The following is a 12,626-nucleotide window of genomic DNA, read 5'->3' on the forward strand; positions in this document are numbered from 1 at the left end:
CCACTTATTTTTTATGCACCCAGCACTCAGGGTGGTGATGGGGATTGGAGATTCTGGAATTTCACACCACCGTGGTCCTGGGAAAGAAATGAAAAAGTTTGACACACTTGTCAGGTTAGGATGGCAGAGCCACTTACAGCAATAGGGAGAGCAGAGCAGGGGTACAGGGCCAGCAACTAGGGAGGGGGCAGTGCCGAATAGGAGTCCCTTGGGAGCCACAGTATCCACTAACAGAGCAATAGAGAAAAACTGATGAAAAGCTTTGCCAACCACCGTCATAAAGGATAGGTCCAGAAAGATGGGTAAGTCAGAAATTAAGATTATCATTTCATTGATAAAATAATAAAGGTGTATAGATATTGGAATGTTTTCCTTTGTACCTAGCCCACGACTTAGTTTATCACAGATGCATAATGTATAATTGTCTAATGAATGAATAATTCATTAGCTAAGACCTTTATTGTGACATATTTAAGCCTTGCTCCAGGGATTGGGAACTTGCCTACTTGGTGATGAGTAGAGGGGTGTGATGCTGGTACCCAGGAAAGATGCCTGTGGTCATGTACATTTTTTAAATTTGGCATATTAGTGTGCTTTCCTGTGTGCCCTAGACCTGAATGCTCCCCGTTGTCTTTTAACTCACCCAGTTTACAACTTGGTCATCCACCTAGCTCCTGTGAGCTTTGGTTGTTAAGTTATCCCTTCCTCCACTTTGCTGTCCACAGGTCCCCTTTGAAAGAGAGCTTGTCCTAACACTGTAGGGAGGTTTTTCTGTCTCCTCTCCTTACTGCCATCATCACTTGCCCATCTTCTATCTCCCATTGTCTGTCCACATATAACTGAGACTTTATTACACGTGCTTAGATGGTTATCCCACTTCCACAATGAAACAGAAAACCAAAACAAATAGGAATCGAGTTGCACTCACATATACATTCAAGTTAGTGTTACACATGTTTAGAAGTATGTCAATATTGTACTATGTATTTATTAGGCAATCTTAATAAACAGTGCTTATGAATTATATGTAACATAACCTTTATAAATGTGTCACATTTTAGAGTCAGTTCTGTTTTTATTAGCTTATTAGCTGTCATTAAATGCCCAGGCTCCTTCATGACTCATTTTCTTGTAATGTTTTTGTATGACCTGAGCAAGGGGGTAGAAGCATGGTCATATGGAGCTTTGAGAGTAGATGTCCAAAGCTCTGTATTTTTATGACTATGGCTTAGGTAGATAAATCCTCAAGCAAATGAAGGGAGGGAATGATATAGTGCAGGATAGAAGTTTTCTGTACACTAATTTGGCAAAAATTCTCTCAGAAATAATCTCCTGGGAAGAAATCCAAAAATTTATATCATCAGAAAATGGCTGGGACCACTTTCTCTGACGTCTTGAGATCAGATTGTCAGGTAAAGCTTTCCATTCTGTTCCTTCCTGGTCACAATCTTCCTCCTACTCTGCTTGCTGCCTCCTCTGTGGCCTCAGATGCTAAGGACCAAGCCCTCAATATTTCAGTTAAGGGCTGAGCTAATTAATAAAAGACATTTAATAGCACATTTGGCTTTTAAAGTAAAATAGAAAGCTTACATCTTCAGAACAAAATAGAACAATCTTCTTTTGTATGTCTCATCCTTTATTTCTCCTTCATTTTGGAAAGGTCTTTTTCTTTGGCATAGAGTTAGTGGTCTCATTACTTTATTAAGATTGTACTTTTTTGATTTCTTGTTTGTATCATAGCCATGACAAAATGTTCAATTTTATAAGTGCTCATCTGTGAAACATTTGTTGTTGTTGACTGCATTTAAGAATTTTCTCTTCATCCTACTCACTTTGGGTTTAATTTAATTTTCTTTCTCCTAGTTTATTTAGTGGAAAGTAAGTTCTTCATTTGAGATTGTTTTTCTGTGTGGATGCAGAAGCGTTAAGATATGAATTTCCTTCTTAGTACTGATGTCACTGTGACCCATAAAGCTTTGCATCTTGTGCTTTCATTTTCATTCTCCTCAAAGTATTTTCTAATTTTGCTTATGGATTTTTTCTTTGAAGTCATTGATTCTTCAGTAACATGTTGTTTAATTAGCACATATTTGTGAATTTTCCAAGTTTTTTTCTGTCAGTGATCCCTGTCTTCCCTGTACTGTGGTTGGAGAACATGCAGTGTATGATATCTATCCTTTAATGCTACTGAGACTTTCACAGTCTCATAACTGATCTATGCTGGAGAATGTTCCATGTACATTTGAGAATAACGTGTTTTCTGCGGTTGTTGGAGAAAGTGACAAATACCTGTTAGATTTACAGTTCTTAGTATTGATAAATCTATTTTATTTTTGATTGTCCCTCTGCTTCTTCAATGCATTACTGAAAGTAGGTTATTAAAGCCTGAAAATATATTTTCTATTTCTTTCTTCTATTCTGTCAGCTTTGCTTCATGAATGTTAGGATTCCATTCTTAGGTACATATATGTTTATAATATTAATTTTCCTTGATGGATTGATAGGTCTATCACTTTAAATAGTCTTTCTTTTTTATACTTGCAATATTTTTCTTATTGCCTGATATTACTGTAGCTACACCAGCTTTGCTTTGTGTATTATTATGCCTTTCTCATTCTTTAATTCATCCTATTAATGTTTTTAAATTTAATATGTGTCTCAGACAGTCCATAGTTACATGAATTTATTTTACTTGTTCTGTTAATATCTTGTTTTTAATCCACTTTCATTTAATATGTTGTGATAAAGCTGAATTTACATCTGCCATTTTGCTAAATATCTAAATCTTAGGTCATTTCTATTCTTAGTTTTCTCCATTACAGCTTTATTTTGTGATAAATACATATTTTCTTGCCTATTAGTTTAATGCTTGTCTCATTTCTTTTAGAATATTTTTTGAGTTATTTTTTATGTGGTTGATTTGAGGATTACAACAAATTCTAGCTAATGTGGTTTGGCATAAAACCAACTTTGCTGCAGTATATTTCCACTTAACCTTTCTTCCTGTGTGTTATTTTTGTCATGTAAATGATACCTTTATACACTGCATGTCTATCAACATAACCTACTTTACTTATTTGGTTTTAAAAAGCACATAGCTGGAAAACAACTTTAAAAAATATATTTATGTTGTCTTTGAGATTTACCTGTGTAGCACCCTTTTTTGGTACTATATGTGGATTCAGTTTCCTGTCTAGAGACCTTTCATGTCAGCCTGGAATACTTTCATAATATTTTTATGAAACAGAAGTTGTAATTATGGACTAATTTTTATCAAGGAATATCTTATTTCTCCTTCATTTTTGTAAGCTAGTTCATCTGGATACAGAAGTATTGGTAAGGTATCTTTTTTCTTTTGACCATTTCAACATATCATTAATATTTTCCTGACATCCATGGCTTCTGATAAGAGGACATCTGCTAATGTTATCTAGGATTTGGTTCTTTCTGCCTTCAAAATTCTTTGTCTCTCTCTTTTAATCATCTTATTATGGTTAGTCCAGGCAGGAATCTGTATGAATTTATCCTACCTGAAATTCACTGAGTTCCTTTGATGTGTAGATCAGCGTTGTTCAGCAAATTTGGAGTTTTCAACCTCTATTTCTTTAAATATTCTTCTTCTGCTCTGCTTCTTCTTCTTCTGGGAGTCCCAGTGTGCATATGGTGGTATATGCTGATCATATCCCACAGATTCCTGGGCTTCTATCCTTCTTTTTTCATTCTTTCTACTTCCTGTTCCTCCAACTAGAGAATCTCTCCCAATCTATTTTTCAGTGTTCTGATCCTTTCTGTTTTCTGCTCAAATGGCAGTGGAAGCCTTTGGTTAATTTTCTTCCTACTCATTAAACTTTAATCCCCACAATGTTTATGTGGGAGCATAACTTGAACAATTAAGGATGTTGATTGGCACAAGTGTGGCATGAGGCTATTATTCAATAAATGTTAGCACCTTTAGACGTTCTATTGCTACCTACTTCTGGAATTTCCCAGAGAATATTATCTACTGTAAACTTCAGTTCATCCGCTGAGCAGGCTTCAGTGAAGCACTTGGCCCAAACCATGGGAGTTTGAAAAGCAATCTTTCATGCTTGCATGGCAAGTATGAACAGACTATTTGCAAGGAATGTTAAAACTTCCTTGAAGGCTGTGGTTTGTCATGGTCACTATTCTGAGTAGTTAAGTCGGAGTCTTAACAGACTCTTCCTCCTATAGCCTTATGTCCTTCCTACTACCTCTGAATGGTGCTTACTGTCTTACCTATGATTACCTGGAAAGTTTGTCCTCACAATACCTTTGAGACTTTAATGCTTTCAAATCTCCTCTTGGCTTTCTTTCCTAAGAGGGTAACTTCTTTTGCTTTCATTTTCATCTTTTCCCAGTCTAGTCCCTCACTGTATTCTACATGACAGTGTGAACCAGCTTTCTGGAAAATTAATAACCATCATTCACTCCAGAATTTTCTGATACCACTGGCAATGATAATATGCCTTCTACCCCAACACACATGTACATACAATGTACTTACAATCCAGAACGCATCAGCAGCACACAGCCACACATCACTCATATCATATCACACATATTAGACACAGGTGTGAATGTACTTCTTAAGATGTGTGTCTAGTTTAAATCAGACATTCTTTGATTTAATACAGATCATTAAGCCTGAAACAGTGTAGACAACTGAGACTGACAAAGAATAATATTAATGAGAATCTCTGCTCTTATGGAACTTGAATTCTAATAGGGAAAGCTGAGAATAAACAACATAAATAAGTAAAATATTCAGTGAATATTTTGCAAGAAGGTAGTGGAATTTGGAGGGGTTGAGATGAGGGAGGCACAGATGTGAGCAGAGGATCAGGGAGGGCTGGTTGAGGAGGAAACTTGGAGTCCAGGGAAAGTGCTCAAGGGCTGTATGGGAATGACTCTTCCCACAAAAAGAACACTCAGGCCCAGATGTTTTCAAGAGTCTCAAATGACCCACTTCACACGCAGGGTCTCTGTTCCTGGTACCTCAGACTCTCAGGATTAAATGCATTCTTACACACTGTAGACGATGGCTTCCTCTATAACAGAGTTCTGCTGGTGCCACCATAGGCTTTGGGGATGCAGACCTGAGGCTCCTCTGGCCTCTTTCTCTTTCGAAGCCCTGGAGCTTTCTGCCTGAATAATCTTCTCCTTCATACAACAGGAAGCAGGGGTGAGGCAGGACAGTTCTTACAACACAGGATCTGTTTTGGTGTTGTTTGTTGGTAGTGGTGGTTTGATTTTTTTGGAATTTGCAAGCTTCCTTTTCTTAATGGTTCAGTAGGACAAATGTGGGTGAACTGAGCCTGAATCCACAGTCCTATGTACAAATATGAAAGTGAAGTCTATCAAGGAGACATCATAGGGTTGGGAATTAATGGTTTATTCCTGCGCAGGTGTCTGTGTGTTAGTTTCCTCAGGAGTTGATCTTTCCTGGGCTGTGTGAGCTCTGCTCCCACAGGACCTGCCGGGACACCATGAATTACTTCCAAAATGACAGAAGGCTCTGTGACTTCCAGGAGGGCAGAGTGCTGAGAAAGAGTCTTTTGTTTGAAGTGGGAGCAGGGACTTGTTTAATATTCTTGTCTCTACCCTAAGCTGTTTGACAGGAAGAACTGTGGCATCTGAAGTCTATGTCCCTCTGCAGTCTGTTGCCCTATCACTGACTGTGGTCATCTGTCAGGTCAACACCTGCTCAGCCAGGCTAGAGGCCAAGAGATGGCTCTAGAGAGCTCCCAGAATCCAGCTTTGTCGCCTCCCATGTCTCCAGGGCCCTCTACTAACTTTATTTCTTAACACAGCATTTCTTGCACACTTACAATAAATGCCTATTTTATCCAACACTACAGATATTTCAAGGTGTTATTTCAAGGTGATGATCTGCTGGTTTCCATTCAGAAATAATTCTATCTTGATAGTAATTGTCTTTTCATTTGTGAAGAAGCTGGAGCTGAAGCTCTCAGGACTTGACCACCAAACCCAGATCCTTTTCTCCACAGTGTGTGGGCCCCAGGACAAGAGTAGGCCACCAGTTACCCCTGTTTCCTGTCCTAGGTCAGGGAGACCTGGTGTTGAAAAGTACCTGAGTCCTGCAAAGGGGCAGTGAGGAGAGAAAGGAGACCCACCACATGACAGAGAAGAGTGGTAGGCTAACTTGGGAGGATGTCCCAATGCCAAGGAGTCCACTGTGCACTTCCTCTTTTCACCCCATCAAAGCAGTGAGAAAAACCACAAGTCACCTAGAAGGAGCTAAAAATACTACAGGTCAGGAGGCTGTGGACTCCAGGAGGGTTGAGGACAGAAGAGAAAGTTCTCTCATCAGAGAGCTGAGCTGGCCCCCTGCGGGCCTTCTGCTCCTCTCTTCCCTGTGCTGGGGTCACAGGGAGTTTCCTGAGTTATTAATTTGTCCCCAGTGTCTGCTGCTTAAAAGAGACTATTTTTGATATGTTCTCACTCTCTCAGGATAATCTTTGTGCAAAGGACATGAGCATCCCTTTGGCCTGAATCTATGGCCCCACCTCCTGAAGCAGTTTCATTTCTCAAGTCTGATGTAACTGACTCCCTCCACTGGAGGAAGTGGCACCTCAGAGAGGACTGACAGCAGATTGGTGAATATCTTCCTAAAATTTCCAAATAATGCAAATAATGGTTGCCTGGAAAGAGGATTGGGGAGCTGGGGTGTTGAGAGAGTGTGGTGGGCTTGGAGAGAAAGTTTCCTGAAACAACAGTGCCCTGCCCTCTACCTCAGGAAATACCAGGGAATCTGCTCAAAGTCCTCACCCTTTGTGTGCTGTGGCTTTCACCGGAATCCACACTGCATCTCAGAAGATCCAGAATATAAGGTGAATGAGGCCCAGAACGGGCACCTGGGGGCTGAAAGAAGGGGTGGCTACCAAAAAATAGAAGCCTGCAGAAGAATGTGGCCCCAAGAAACTGACCCTGGCTATGAGAGGAAAAGAACCTATCTGACAACTTTGGTTGAATTCTTGGGGTTTTTTTATGTAACTGAATTAACTATTTATTTATTTGGGGTATAAAGATTGAACCCAGAGCACATTGGCCTGCATTCCCCACCCTTTATGTAAACATGTATGCATATAAATATGTAAATATGTGTGCGTGTATGTATGTAGACATGTATGTTTTTATTTTTAGATGGAATCTCCCTAAGACCACAATTTGGCCAGGCTGGGCTGGAACCTAGGAGATTCTTCTTTCTCAGCCTCTCTTAGTGATGGGATTTAAAGTGTAGACCACTAAGCCCAGCTGAATTCCTGTTTTTAAAACCAGATTCTGCCATTTAAGCAGAAAAGCCAGCATCTAAACTTTAGCCCATTCTGTTGCCCTCCCAGAAAATCTCCCTGGTGTGGAGATGGGAGAAGATAGGGAGGATTTCCCAGAAGCTTCTCCTGCCAGAGATGGGTACAGATGTGGCTCCTGCTCCCTCCTCACAGTGTCTGGTTGGCAGCTTCCCAGGAGTGGACATGAGGGTGCCCAGCACCCCAGGTCCCTCAGAGGCCTGATCCCTATCTCCTTTCTATGTTCCCTGTGTACCAGGCTCTGTCCCCTCCCTGTGTTCCCATCACCTGCACTTCTCCTGGAGGAAGCCCTGACCTGGAGAAGACAGTAAGCTCCCTAGTTCTCTAGAGCTCCATCCCCAGGAATAATGGGGTCCCGGGGCCCATTTCCCCTACCCCAGCCTCTTACCAGTTATTTTTCCTCAGCTCAGGGAGGGAACACAGAAAGAATAAACCAAGAGTTTTTAATGTCTTTGTTACTTTTGCCCCTTACTGGTTGAGCCTCACTGAGACTTTATAAATCTGATGTCCTGTGTGGGGTGGGGGTCATTGTGAAGGTGAGGTACAATCTGCTGTCTCAGTGGCATCCTCCATAGACCACCCAATTGGCTGAGGGTTACCACCAGTTATAAAGTGATAATTCTGGTGCTAATTGTTCTTGATGCTCATTAGAGTGGGAAGGAGTTTTATGCTCCCTCACTAAACTGTGGCTCCTACTCCAGGCAGCACAGTGATGGGATGTTCTATGGCTGGCCTGCCCTATTAACACCAGCCACAGGGATCTACTGGGCAATTGAAGAATGGATAGCAAAATGGAGAAGCTGAAGTTAAATTTTTAAAATATTCATTAAGTTATATTTAAATGGCCGTGAATGGCAGTGGCTGTAATATCAGACAACATAGCTAGACATTTGTACATGTTGTAAATAAACTCTGACCATTTCATTCTTTTAGCGAGAGCCCTATGTGACCTGTGGAGGGCATGCACACAGGCTCAAGAAAACTGTATTTCTATCCCTGTGGAAATTCTACCTGCTTCATCTCTACCTCTAGATCCAATACTGAAACTTTGCAGGTAAAATCATGGCATCAACAAGACGAAACAGATCACCACTGGCTCCATCTGCCCAAACCTGATGACGAACCCAGTGAACATTCAATATGGGCACTGTTACTATGAGTTGTGCACAGAGCACTACCTCTATGGGGCACAGCACAATCTGGGACAGATGATACGCTTCTGTCCTCTGTGTTGGGCACCATTTCACATAGACAGCCTCTGGGTCAACAAGCAGCTGGGAAGCCTCATTGGACTCTTCAAACAGATGGAGAAGAGAGAGGATGAGCTGGTGTGTGAGGCCCATGGAGAGCAGCTCCAGCTCTTCTGAGATGACAGCCAGCTCATCTGCTGGCACTATGAAAGGGCACCATAGCACCAAGGTGGAGGACTTGTGCCAGGGCTACAAGGTGAGTGTGTCTCAGGGCCTAGGCAGGGTCATAGTCCCAAGGCCTGAGAGGATTGACCCCAAAGCCTAAGATTATGACCCTGAAACACAGCCTTTACAGTGGTATTCATTCCCAAAATAGTTTGTCATAGATCTTTGCTGATTCCAATCCAAAGAGTCTACCCTGACATTCATCAGGATGCTCAGATTCCTGTCACCATTCTCTGTGTTATCATGGATTTTTCTCTGCTCTGGGACTGTTCAACCAAACACCTGCACAGGTCCTGCTTCACACTGTGTGTACTGTGAGGAACTATAGCATGAAAGACTCTGCAGAAGGATCTGGAAATGGAGCAGAGGAAGATGCACTTTCTGCAGGGACTCTAGAGGCCAATAGAGACCCATACCAGTAAAGTGACTCCTCTCAGTAAAATTTACTTTGAAAAAATAAAGGCCAGTTTTGGATTCTATCTCCACTCCAACCCACACTCTCTTAATTTACCTTATCAAAAATTCTAGTTCTGATACAAACCTTTTACTTTTTCGTTCTTCTAAGTCCTGGGTCTGAGAAGTAAGATGCTAAATTCCAGCAATGGCTTAGGTGGTGAAAGTGGCTGGAGGTGAACAGTACACCCCAGTAGAGATGCATAAACTTAACCTGCATGTGTAAAGGCACAGCTATAGGGGCTCTTGTCTCACCATGACCAGGCTACAGGGTATTTAAAGAAGACAGGAAGGGAGGGACAGGGGAAAGTGTGCTGGGGTCCAGGACCTCAGTATCAGCTCCCAATCCCCATCCTAGACCACAGTGTCACCTATCCCTGGGGCATTTTCATTTGAGGAATGATGGGCCAGTGACATTGAAAAATTCACCCAGGTATTCTTAAAATAAAAGGAATATCAACCCATACATCACCTTCTGCCCACCCCCTGTCAAAGAACAAAAATTCACTGTTATTTTCACACATGTTGGAGTGCTGGTATTCCCCTTATACATCTAGTGAAGCATTAAACTGATAGACTTTACCCATGTTTTTCCTTCAGAAAAAGGTGGAGATAGCTATGCCAAAATTGATTTAACTCCAAGAAGAATGTATGAATAAGAGAGTGTTCATGACAATGCAAATACCTCAATGGCAGGTAAGAGTTTGAATTCATTTGTCTCAAACTGTTTTCTGTTCACTAACATAACAGGAAGAAGAAAAAACTACAAAACAACCAATCAAAAGAGCAGAAAATGCAAATTAAAACAGCAGGATATCATTTCACACTGACAGTGTGTAGTTGGGCTGTGGGGAGAGAAAGGCCCCTTGGATAGCAGTTTGGTGTTTGGAGTCCAATAAGCAGTGTATATCCCCTAACATACATGTATTCCTTTCTTAGTACATACCTGCAAAGACTTGCCCACATTCCCAGGAACATGAAAGCGACTACAAGGTGCAGCCTGTTTGCAGAAGTTAGAAAAGATATAAATTAAAAAAAATATATGGGTGTGTGTGTGTGTGTGTGTGTACTTATTAGGCAAAAGTTTATGAACAAGAACAAAATAAACTATTAGTTATAGTCATACAATGGGCTCAGTAGTAGTTAAAGAAGCAATTAAAGCTCATTTTATCACTTTTTTTTTTTGGTACAGAGCATCAAAGTCAGGGCCTTGCGCTTGCCAGGCAAGTTCTTTTTCTCTGTAAACCTTCATAAATGAGCAAACAATTCTGAGAGCAGGCAAAGTCAAACTTCTCAGTGTGGTCCTTTTCCCCATGTACTAGAATTATGAGGACAGAGAACAAACAAAACTGAGGATATTTTAGGGGAGTATATCTTAAATTCTCCAGCTATGTTCCTATAAACCCAACCAAAACAAGACAGAAGCAAGGAAACAGCACTCATAAATTTTTTAGCCTGTGTATCACACATGGACAACTGAATATTCAAGAGATACGTAATGCATGGGCTTACAGGACATCTTAACAAAAGAATGATAAAATTTTAGAAAAGAAACAAAGGTCGCTTTTAGAAAAGGAGTTTTAGTTTCTAGAGTGGCAAATTGTGGGAAGGCAAATATATAAGAAAGACAAAGACTGGTTTTACAAGGTTTGTTATAAAATTTCCTTTGCTACTATCTCAGGCTGCTGTCTCTAGTAATTAACATCTGAGTTTTCTGGTAGAGAATGGAAGGAGAAAATCTTTACCAATTTAGACAAAGAGGGAGAGTGTAGAAAGTTTTTGTTGTATGTTTATTTTCTCATTTCTTTTCAGATCAAAATAATCTTATGCCAATATGTTTGTACTATTTTAGGCAACTTTGATAATTTGTTGGTGTCAATAGATAATTCATTCAGGTACCAAATAATTTAAGGTTAGGTCCAATTTTGCACTCAAATGAAAAATAATAAAACCTTCCATTTTCACAGCTTTAAAAAATTTTTGTAGTCATGGATAAGAACTTTTGGAAATACAGCAAGCACTGATTAACAGAGGCAATGGAGCAGGAGGCTTATGCTTTGGATTAATAAAACTTAATTTCTGTTGTGGTTCTAATATTTACCTGCGTTATCTGAATCAACACCATAACAATTATGATTCATAGTTTATAATACTCACCAACCTTTCTTGCATTGCTTAAAATTTTTGGAATATTCACAAGAAGACTATGAACATATCTAATACCATGCTGTGGCCCTTATCTGTGCCAATACTCTGCTCACTTTCCTTTCTTTTCCTTTCTCTCTCTCTTTCTTTCTTTCTTTCTTTCTCCCCCCCCCCCATTTTATTTTTTTGTTGTGCTGGAGATTGAACCCCGGACCTCCCACATGATAGGCAAGAGTTCTTTCACTTATTGACATTCTAACCAATTAGTTGCAAGTTAATTCAGTTAATTTTCATGACAACTCAATAAAGGGGGAACTATTAATCTACTTGTTCCTCAGACAGAAAAACTGAGTGACAGGAGCTTCCTGGGGTGGCATGGCCACCACATGAGGCAGGAAGAACTAGAGGTTCCCCTAGATGGCCCCACAGCAGTACAAACTTAGCATAGAGCATACTAAACAGGGAGAGTGAGTCAGCTCTGCTGAAAATAACCACACAACCTCTCTTTCAGGTGCCCAGGCAGGTGTGACTGTGGTGATTACATAAGGTTTCTTCCATCACAGGAAGAAATTGCATCACTATGCCTGTCTTCTTTTCATTTTCTCAACTGTATTATTTAAAGAATAGAAATTTTTAGTTTTGATGATGTCAGTTCCCCACAATGAATGTAACCATTATGTACTCCAAACACACACTAATAATAAATTTTTTAAATTTTAAATGATGGGTAAATCAGGAATTAACATCTCTATTTTATTGGAGAAGTTAAGTTTATAGCAATTAGAATGTTTGCCTCTCTATCTAGAATGATATTTAGTTCATATTGAATGAATGATTCATTAACTCAGACCATTAATGTAACATGCTTAAGTTTCCTCACAGGGATTTGGAACTTTCCTATGTGGAAGTGAATAGAGAGGTGTTTACTGGTTCCCAGGACAGACACCTTGTGGTCAGGCACAGTTTTGTTTGTTTTAAAGTTTGAATATTAGTGGGCTTTGCTGTAACCTCTCAGCCCCAATCCTCCCTATTGCTTCTAACTTACCCAGTTCACATGCATGTCATCTACCTGTCTCCTGTGGGATTCCCTTCTAGGGGCTCCCTTCCTCCACTTTGCTGTCCAGAAGCCCCCTTTGAAGCAGAGTTCCTCCCAAACTGTCGATTTGTTTTGCCCTTTCATCTCTTTCTGCCATCACCACCTACCCATCTTCTCCCTCTCACTGTCTGCCACATACATTCTGGTTTTTTTCAGGTTTTTAACATT

The sequence above is a fragment of the Heterocephalus glaber genome, unplaced genomic scaffold (genome assembly GCF_053883595.1).
Source record: "Heterocephalus glaber isolate CG9 unplaced genomic scaffold, H.glaber_assembly_v1.0 deba00001472, whole genome shotgun sequence".
In the NCBI taxonomy this organism is placed as follows: Eukaryota; Metazoa; Chordata; class Mammalia; order Rodentia; family Bathyergidae; genus Heterocephalus; species Heterocephalus glaber.